This window comes from Stegodyphus dumicola, chromosome X1 (genome assembly GCF_044657685.1).
Source record: "Stegodyphus dumicola isolate Sdum_Otavi_A_Nest chromosome X1, ASM4465768v1".
Lineage (NCBI taxonomy): Eukaryota > Metazoa > Arthropoda > Arachnida > Araneae > Eresidae > Stegodyphus > Stegodyphus dumicola.
The window spans coordinates 67,397,887-67,408,760 of NC_140780.1; positions in this window are offsets into that span (position 1 = coordinate 67,397,887).

A 10,874-nucleotide genomic window follows, 5' to 3' on the forward strand; every position below is an offset into this window, starting at 1 on the left:
ACAGATACACAGAATAAAAGGGATAATGATCTTCGAGAAAAGTAAATAATTTTAGCGCTGGTACAAAAATGGCACCGAAAGTCAATAAGCAGGTAATTTTAAATGACAAATAAACAAAATAAACTTTACTGTTAGCTTTGAAGCAGGTGTTATATATAAAACTATCTTAATTCACACACAGAATTAGTGACATAACAGATCAAAAAAGAGTAAGAATCAAACTCGCAATATATTGACACTAAAAGAGCTATACATATATAATTTTATTGCTTTTTTTTTTTTTTTTTTTTTAAGAAAGGGTTCAAAAACACCATTCTAAAATCAGATTTCGAAAAACATCTTGGAAAGAAAAGTCATAAACCATAAAATAAATATTTCATTCAGAATTTTAACGCAAAAACCGTTTCTAATTTTAAGTTCTTTACTTAGGTACACTCATCCATGAGAGAGGAGAGCTTAGTCGAATGTTCAAGAAATTATCCTGTAATATTACCACGTCACTTTAATGAAATTATAGCAATATTTCACTCAGGGAAAGAACATATTGTCTAGCTGCCCAAGTTCGAGCCCAGCTTTAATACAGCAAGCCAAAACACATCAAATGCCATTGAATGATATACCATTTTGAAATGTTGCAAAAAATTTAAATAAAATTTCGTGAATGAGCTATTGCAATTACCTATATACTAAAATTTTGACCAAAAATTCAACAAAACTAAGATACTCTTTTTTTCTTTCGAAGGAATCAAAGTCATATACTAATGTAGGGATGCTCAACTTATTGTACTATAAAACCTAAACATAGGAATGAAATTTTGTCAGCTATGTGAGATGTCCAATACCGAGAAATACCATAAATTGTAGATTAGAACGTACCTCTCAAAACACACGAAAGGTAAAACACAATTCAAATACTTTACTTTTAGTCTTGAAGCAGATGTTCTATATTAAACTGTCTTAGCTCACATACAGAATTAGTAATATAATAGCGCAAAATGTTGTAAGAACCAAACACACATTATATAAACATTAAAAAAAAAATCTACATACATTTATTAGTGTTACGAGGGTTTATTCTGAAATATAATAATGTCACTTTCAGTGAAATGATAGAAATTTTCACTCAGGGAAGGGACATTCTGTCTGGCTGCCTGGGTTCCATACCAGCTTCTGTTACAAAACTTTCATAGAAGAATTTTAAAAATCTAGAAACGAAACTTATGAAGAAATTATCGACCATAATTGGTTCTATGATTTAGTCATTCTTACAGACATAATAACTAAAATCTTAAACTTGAAGGGGGGGGGAGAGAACTGAACTACAATTTTTGGATTTAAGGGTATTTTTAATTAATTTTAAATCAGAATTAATTTTGTTAAAATATTACACAAATATAAGGAATATACATTTTTACCATAATGCAATGTACATTTTGCCACTTTGAAAATCTGGAGAACTAAAGCGTGAAATATAAGAAAACTGAAACAAACATTTGGAAAATCTCCTCGAGCTTAAATCAGTTTCTAAATTAGATGTTTTGAGTGTATTTAAAATTGGCCAACTACTACGTTCACTTCAAACCCATTACATAAGACTAGTATTTAAGAAAAATGGTAAAAGATTTCAAATATGTTAACAATTCTACTGATCTAGAAATAGAAATAATTGGTTTTCATCCTAATTAAGATGAAGAATATCACAAAAAGCCATTTGAATAGTCCTAGATCAGAAAAATCATGAACTGTTAAACTTTCAAAAAGATAAATTCCTGCTTTCGACCTACTAAAAATGTGAAAGAGGATTTTCAACAACAAACTTGTTAAAATCAATGTTCAGATACAGAATAACAAACAAACATCCGGACGATTGCATGGATTTAGCAATAACATCGCATGTACCAGAGGGAGAAAAAAAAAACTCTCAGAAGAAATGCAATGTTAAATTTCACAGTAAAATATGATTTCCCTGTATTTAATTTTCATCTTGCTGAATTTTTTTGTAAATAATACAAAGAGTATATCTTTTCTTTAAGATATTATACCACACATTTTTATACTTTGTGTAATGCACTTATAACTAAAATATTAAAAGTGCAATATATAATTGCAGCTAGCCAAAATTTTATAAACTTAAAATTGGCTCCCATTAAGTTAAAGTTGTTAATAACTGCACCAAGGGAAGGAATGCAATTTTATTTCTTTGTCTGTATTTAGTTTCATTTTCATATAGAAAGAGTTAAAAATAGGTTACCTAGGTAACAAAATTTAAACACACATTTTCAGGAAAAATTACAGAATAACAGATTTTGTTTTCCTGAAGACACAACACCTCACTATTCCAGCTATGATACAGACTGCATACTGTCATAGAGAAATTCCTTTCTTAAACAGGGAATTCATATACTTTAATCTGTTTTTACACAAGTACCGTTTATGATTAATCCATGGTCCAGGAGTAAAATACTTTATAGTACACCCATCTAAATTTTTCTTATTTCCGGTCATCTGTATAGACTATTTACCTATCACGACTAAACTCCCAATCTGCATTCCAAATAACTCATACCATTCTTCAAGTCATATTTCGTAGTCTATCATTTTTAATACGGCAGGTACTTGCTGAGCGCAGACTTGTAAAGCGTGATTTTCCGTATAGCAGTACCTTAAAGGATCCCATTTTATTTGTCCACTGCTAGAATTTCGTTTATACGTGGTGCAACATTCATCCATCAACACCGGAAAGAATTTATCTGCTACTTTAAACAATTTCCATCGACTGAAAATGAAGTCCGAAAAATCTTACAAATTTCAAAAGCAATCGATGCCGAAGAATTTTCACATATGGAAGACAGAGAAGTCAAACAATGAATCAGAAAATTACAAAAGAAGAATTGGGGTCTTATAAAACCCCTTGATAATAAAAGCGCTCATTATGAAGAAGAGCTTTTAACTGAAGATAAGATGAAGTAATTGTTAAATAACACAAAAAGCAATGTCTGATCTTCTAGCAAAGAATTACCCAATTAAAGAAAAAACATGTGCTCTTTACAGCAGCACGCATACAGTTGCATCAATCATTCTTATAAGCAAAAGACATCAGCTTTCTCAAAAAATATTTCTGTCATGCATTTGCCAAGAGAACGGAAAGAAGTCCAAAACAAACTTTCAGAGTGCTTTGCAAAACAAAGTGGAAAGTTATTCTGCAGAAATTTACTTCGATAATAATAAAAAATCTCTGATTTGATTTCAAAACGAATTTTTATTTGTGAAATCAATTTTAAATAGATCTTCGCAAATAGGTTCATAAAACTTCCCAATATGCCAAAATAATTCAGATTAAGGGAAAAATTTAATAAAGTATGCTTAAAACAACTAATAAAAAGCACATTTTGAGCAGCCTTAACAGAAGACAATTTGGCCCCACTAACTTTCATTACAAGTACACATTAAATTTTTATTTACATTTCTTTTTTGTTCAACATTTAACTTTCAATGGTTTTAAGAGGAACAGCACTTGATAGACAGACTCTAAATTTGGAAAAAACTGAAACAAAATTGGTTTATACACAGGCAGAGTAATTACACTGACCTGCTGGGAAGAGAAGACCCTGTTGGACAAGAAAAATATTAGGCCAGACAGAGAGGAAAAGGCTTAGCCTCCTTCTCGTAATGCGAAAGGAGGCCACTTAGAAAAAATTACACTACAGCAGTAATTTTGAAACCACTAAGAAGCAACAGAACTCTAACAAATTTCAGGCTTCTGATAATTATAGTGTGATTAACAGTTCAACCTCACTTCGAATATTACAATACAATATAAAGAAAGAACCAATTCAGACACTTCAATATGGAATTCAAAACCTAAGAAATTAATGCATAGACGCTACACTAAATATTAAAACATAATGTGAAGCGTTCACGTAAAATAAATAAGTAGTAAAACTCCAATATAAAGCAACATGTGAAAAGGGACCTACAAATTATAACATTCAAGCTTTTCTAGTGAAAATAAAGTTAATATAAAACAAGAATTACCAGCCACAGATGTCTTTTTGCTCTGCACTATTTCTCCGTTCTTTTTCTTTCATGATATGTTCTGCAATCCAAGAGTGCACAAAAGTGATGACAAATTACACTAGAAGAGGCCATGGGGGGGGGGGAAGAAATCATTAGATTTTAACTACTTTGAAATTAAAGAATATCTATACACAAAGAGAAATATCTAATATTGTTTCTTAATATATAAAACTTCGAAAGTAGCCTTCTTTGTTTTAAATTCCAGCAATGTGCTACATTGTTACAAAAATCATGATTGCAGTCGATAGAAAAGCAAATGATTTTCCTTATACGACAGGTGTACAGTAAGCGAAAGAGGTTTTTAATGTATGGGTACAACATGAACAATGAAAGAAAAAAAAAATTATACAGTTATTACAGATACACAGAATAAAAGGGATAATGATCTTCGAGAAAAGTAAATAATTTTAGCGCTGGTACAAAAATGGCACCGAAAGTCAATAAGCAGGTAATTTTAAATGACAAATAAACAAAATAAACTTTACTGTTAGCTTTGAAGCAGGTGTTATATATAAAACTATCTTAATTCACACACAGAATTAGTGACATAACAGATCAAAAAAGAGTAAGAATCAAACTCGCAATATATTGACACTAAAAGAGCTATACATATATACTTTTATTGCTTTTTTTTTTTTTTTTTTTTTTTTTTTTTTTAAGAAAGGGTTCAAAAACACCATTCTAAAAACAGATTTCGAAAAACATCTTGGAAAGAAAAGTCATAAACCATAAAATAAATATTTCATTCAGAATTTTAACGCAAAAACCGTTTCTAATTTTAAGTTCTTTACTTAGGTACACTCATCCATGAGAGAGGAGAGCTTAGTCGAATGTTCAAGAAATTATCCTGTAATATTACCACGTCACTTTAATGAAATTATAGCAATATTTCACTCAGGGAAAGAACATATTGTCTAGCTGCCCAAGTTCGAGCCCAGCTTTAATACAGCAAGCCAAAACACATCAAATGCCATTGAATGATATACCATTTTGAAATGTTGCAAAAAATTTAAATAAAATTTCGTGAATGAGCTATTGCAATTACCTATATACTAAAATTTTGACCAAAAATTCAACAAAACTAAGATACTCTTTTTTTCTTTCGAAGGAATCAAAGTCATATACTAATGTAGGGATGCTCAACTTATTGTACTATAAAACCTAAACATAGGAATGAAATTTTGTCAGCTATGTGAGATGTCCAATACCGAGAAATACCATAAATTGTAGATTAGAACGTACCTCTCAAAACACACGAAAGGTAAAACACAATTCAAATACTTTACTTTTAGTCTTGAAGCAGATGTTCTATATTAAACTGTCTTAGCTCACATACAGAATTAGTAATATAATAGCGCAAAATGTTGTAAGAACCAAACACGCATTATATAAACATTAAAAAAAAAATCTACATACATTTATTAGTGTTACGAGGGTTTATTCTGAAATATAATAATGTCACTTTCAGTGAAATGATAGAAATTTTCACTCAGGGAAGGGACATTCTGTCTGGCTGCCTGGGTTCCATACCAGCTTCTGTTACAAAACTTTCATAGAAGAATTTTAAAAATCTAGAAACGAAACTTATGAAGAAATTATCGACCATAATTGGTTCTATGATTTAGTCATTCTTACAGACATAATAACTAAAATCTTAAACTTGAAGGGGGGGGAGAGAACTGAACTACAATTTTTGGATTTAAGGGTATTTTTAATTAATTTTAAATCAGAATTAATTTTGTTAAAATATTACACAAATATAAGGAATATACATTTTTACCATAATGCAATGTACATTTTGCCACTTTGAAAATCTGGAGAACTAAAGCGTGAAATATAAGAAAACTGAAACAAACATTTGGAAAATCTCATCGAGCTTAAATCAGTTTCTAAATTAGATGTTTTGAGTGTATTTAAAATTGGCCAACTACTACGTTCACTTCAAACCCATTACATAAGACTAGTATTTAAGAAAAATGGTAAAAGATTTCAAATATGTTAACAATTCTACTGATCTAGAAATAGAAATAATTGGTTTTCATCCTAATTAAGATGAAGAATATCACAAAAAGCCATTTGAATAGTCCTAGATCAGAAAAATCATGAACTGTTAAACTTTCAAAAAGATAAATTCCTGCTTTTGACCTACTAAAAATGTGAAAGAGGATTTTCAACAACAAACTTGTTAAAATCAATGTTCAGATAGAGAATAACAAACAAACATCCGGACGACTGCATGGATTTAGCAATAACATCGCCTGTACCAGAGGGAGAAAAAAAAACTCTCAGAAGAAATGCAATGTTAAATTTCACATTAAAATATGATTTCCCTGTATTTAATTTTCATCTTGCTGAATTTTTTTGTAAATAATACAAAGAGTATACCTTTTATTTAAGATATTATACCACACATTTTTATACTTTATGTAATGCACTTATAACTGATATATTAAAAGTGCAATATATAATTGCAGCTAGCCAAAATTTTATAAACTTAAAATTGGCTCCCATTAAGTTAAAGTTGTTAATAACTGCACCAAGGGAAGGAATGCAATTTTATTTCTTTGTCTGTATTTGGTTTCATTTTCATATAGAAAGAGTTAAAAATAGGTTACCTAGGTAACAAAATTTAAACACACATTTTCAGGAAAAATTACAGAATAACAGATTTTGTTTCCCTGAAGACACAACACCTCGCGATTCCAGCTACGATACAGACTGCATACTGTCATAGAGAAATTCCTTTCTTAAACAGGGAATTCATATACTTTAATCTGTTTTTACACAAGTACTGTTTATGACTAATCCATGGTCCAGGAGTAAAATACTTTATAGTACACCCATCTAAATTTTTATTATTTCCGGTCATCTGTATAGACTGTTTACCTATCACGACTAAACTCCCAATCTGCATTCCAAATAACTCATACAATTCTTCAAGTCATATTTCGTAGTCTATCATTTTTAATACGGCAGGTACTTGCTCAGCGCAGAATTGTAAAGCGTGATTTCGCGTATAGCAGTACCTTAAAGGATCCCATTTAATTTGTCCACTGCTAGAATTTCATTCATACGTGGTGCTACATTCATCCATCAACACCGGAAAGAATTTATCTGCTACTTTAAACAATTTCCATCGACTGAAAATGAAGTCCGAAAAATCTTACAAATTTCAAAAGCAATCGATGCCAAAGAATTTTCACATATGGAAGACAGAGAAGTCAAACAATGAATCAGAAAATTACAAAAGAAGAATTGAGGTCTTATAAAACTCCTTGATAATAAAAGTGCTCATTATGAAGAAGAGCTTTTAACTGAAGATAAGATGAAGGAATTGTTAAATAACACAAAAGCAATGTCTGATCTAGCGGAGAATGACCCAATTAAGGAAGAAACTGGAATTATTAAGGAAGAAAAACCCAATTAAGGACACTGGGAAACATGTGCTCTTTACAGCGACACTCATACAGTTGCATCAATCATTCTTATAAGCAAAAGACATCAGCTTTCTCAAAAAATAATTCTGTCATGCATTTGCCAAGAGAACGGAAAGAAGTCCAAAAGAAACTTTCAGAGTGCTTTGCAAAACAAAGTGGAAAGTTATTCTGCAGAATTTTACTTCGATAATAATAAAACATCTCTTATTTTATTTCAAAACGAATTTTTATTTGTGGAATCAATTTTAAATAGATCTTCGCAAATAGGTTCATAAAACTTCACAATATGCCAAAATAGTTGAGATTAAGGGAAAAATATAATAAAGTATGCTTAAAACAACTAATAAAAACACATTTTGAGCAGCCTTAACAGAAGACAATTTGGCCCCACTAACTTTCTTTATGAGTACTCATTAAATTTTTATTTACATTTCTTTTTTGTTCAACATTTAACTTTCAATGGTTTTAAGAGAAACAGCACTTCATAGAGAGAATCTAAATTCGGAAAAAACTGAAACAAAATTGGTTTATACACAGGAATTGCAATTACACTGACCTGTTGGGAAGAGAAGACCCCATTAGGCAAGGAAAATACTAGGCCAGACAGAGAGGAAAATGCTTAGCCTCCTCCTCGTAATTGTAATATTTAATAATTTGTAAATGGTAACACTTAATATTTAGTAACTTGTAATTAACAACACTTTGGATACAGATTTGAAAAATAGAACTATGCTGGTATTGCAGTTCTCTGTGATTATACATTCTAAGATTGTAAATAAATAGTTTCTAAAAGCTAAAAGTGTACCCTCATAATTTTATATGGTGTCAGGAGTGTTTTGCTTTCAAAATGGAAAGTTTAAAACCACCAGAGCCGATGAAATTTGATGGAAATCTAGCTTGGAATTGGCAGAGATGGCTGCAATCATTTGAAATATATGAAGTAGCTAGTGAATTACATAATAAAGAAGAGAAGGTAAGAGTTAATACTTTTCTTCATGTAATAGGAATTTGTGGTCTTGAAATATATAATACATTTCCTATAGAAGAGGGTAAAGAAATTAAATTAAGTGAAATTAAAACAAAATTTACGGAATATTGTATTCCTAAGAAAAATATTACATATGAAAGACATTTATTCTTTACTAGAAATCAAACCGCGTCAGAAACCATAGATGAATACGTAACTGACCATCGAAATAAAGCTAGAACATGCGAGTTTGCACAATTAACGGATAGTTTAATAAAGGATAAAATTGTTTGTGGTATTAAAGATGATATAGTGAGAGCAAGATTGTTTCATGAAACAGAATTAACATTAGAAAAAGCTCTTAATATATGCAGATCTGCTGAAATAAGTGCACATCAAATGAAAATCATAAAAGATGAGGAAACTGCTGTAAACTTAGTGAAAAAGAAACTAAGTAAACATTATAAGAATACTTACAAAGAGGTAAATACCGATAAACAAAAGACAAAAATTTGTTCTAAATGTGGAACATCTCATGAGTATCGAATGTGTCCAGCATATGGAAAAATCTGTCATATATGTAAAAAGGCAAATCATTTCGCGAGTCAGTGTAAAAGCAATATAATAAAAAATGAAGCAGTCAAGGTAAACAAAAAAGATAGACAAATTAAATTAATAAATCATGACTCTGAGGAAGAGTTAGAATTTTATGTTGGCACATTAAACCTTAATTCAGATAACAAGGAAGAGAAATGGACTGTTGACGTTAATGTAAATAAAAGTAAACTAAATTTGCAGTTAGATACTGGAGCAATGTGCAATGTTATTTCTAAAACCAAAGTGAAATTGCTAAATGTTCCGATACAGAAGTCTGAAATTAAAAGATTAGTTACATTCTCTGGGAATAAAATGGATACTTTAGGAAAAGTAGTACTTAACTGCCAATATGGAAAAAATAATTATGTTGTGGAATTCCAAGTTATTGACACAGAAGTACCTTCTATATTAGGATTAAAATCATGTTTGCAACTAGGTTTGATTCAGAAAGTAATGTCTGTTTACACTGAAGACTTACTGGAGGAATACAAAGATGTATTTGAAGGCTTAGGTTGTTTGAATAGAGAATATAAAATCCAGTTAAAACAAGATGTAACACCAGTCATTCATCCTCCAAGAAAAATACCCATAGCTATACGTGATAAAGTTAAGAAAGAATTACAAAGAATGGAAAATTTAAATGTTATTGAGAAAGTAAGAGAACCAACTGAATGGGTAAATTCAATGGTCACAGTTGTCAAACCGAACAAAATAAGAATATGTTTAGATGCTAGAGATTTAAATAAAGCTATAAAACAAGAACATTATCCGATGTTAAACATTGACGAAGTTGTCACTAGAATGCCTAACGCACAAATATTTCTTGCTTTAGATGCTAATAGTGCTTTTTGGCAAATCCAGCTTGATGAAGAAAGTAGTAATTTGTGTACATTCAATACACCATTTGGCAGATACAAATTTAAAAGATTACCTTTTGGCATATGTTCAGCTCCAGAAATTTGCCAAAGAAAATTAAGCCAAATAATAGAAGGTCTAGAAGGCGTTGAATGTATTATACATGATATCTTAATATGGGGATCTAATGAAAAGGAATGTGAGCTACGACTTAAAAAAGTACTCCAGAGAGCACGAGAAAATAATTTGAAGTTCAATAAGGCTAAATGTAAAATAAAAGTTAATTGTGTGAATTATATAGGGCACGAGTTAAGTGAAAATGGACTAAAACCTGATTTTTCTAAAGTGGAAGCAATTGTTAAAATGCCAGAACCTACAGATGTCCCTTCACTACAAAGATTTTTGGGAATGATTAATTATTTAGCCAAATTTATTCCTAACTTAAGTACTATTACTGCACCATTAAGACAGTTACTTGAGAAAAATGTCCTCTGCCGCTGGACTGAAAAGCATCAAAAAGCTTTCGAAACACTTAAAGAATTGATTGCAAAAGCACCCGTATTAAAATTCTATGATGTTAATAAGGATGTAACTCTTTCAGTAGATGCAAGTTCTGAAGGATTAGGTGCTGTTTTACTACAAGAAAACCAACCAATTGCTTATGCTTCCAGAGCACTAACAAAAAGTCAGAAAAATTATGCTCAGATAGAAAAAGAGCTTTTAGCTATTACTTTTGGATGTTCTAAATTTCATCAATATATATATGGCAAACGTATTACAGTTGAAACTGATCATCGACTATTAGAAAGCATAACTAAGAAACCTCTTTTTAAAGCACCACAGCGATTGCAAAGAATGCTGTTAAATTTAGAAAAATATGATCTAGATGTACGATACAAAAAGGGGAAAGACTTATTAATAGCAGACACTTTGAGTAGAGC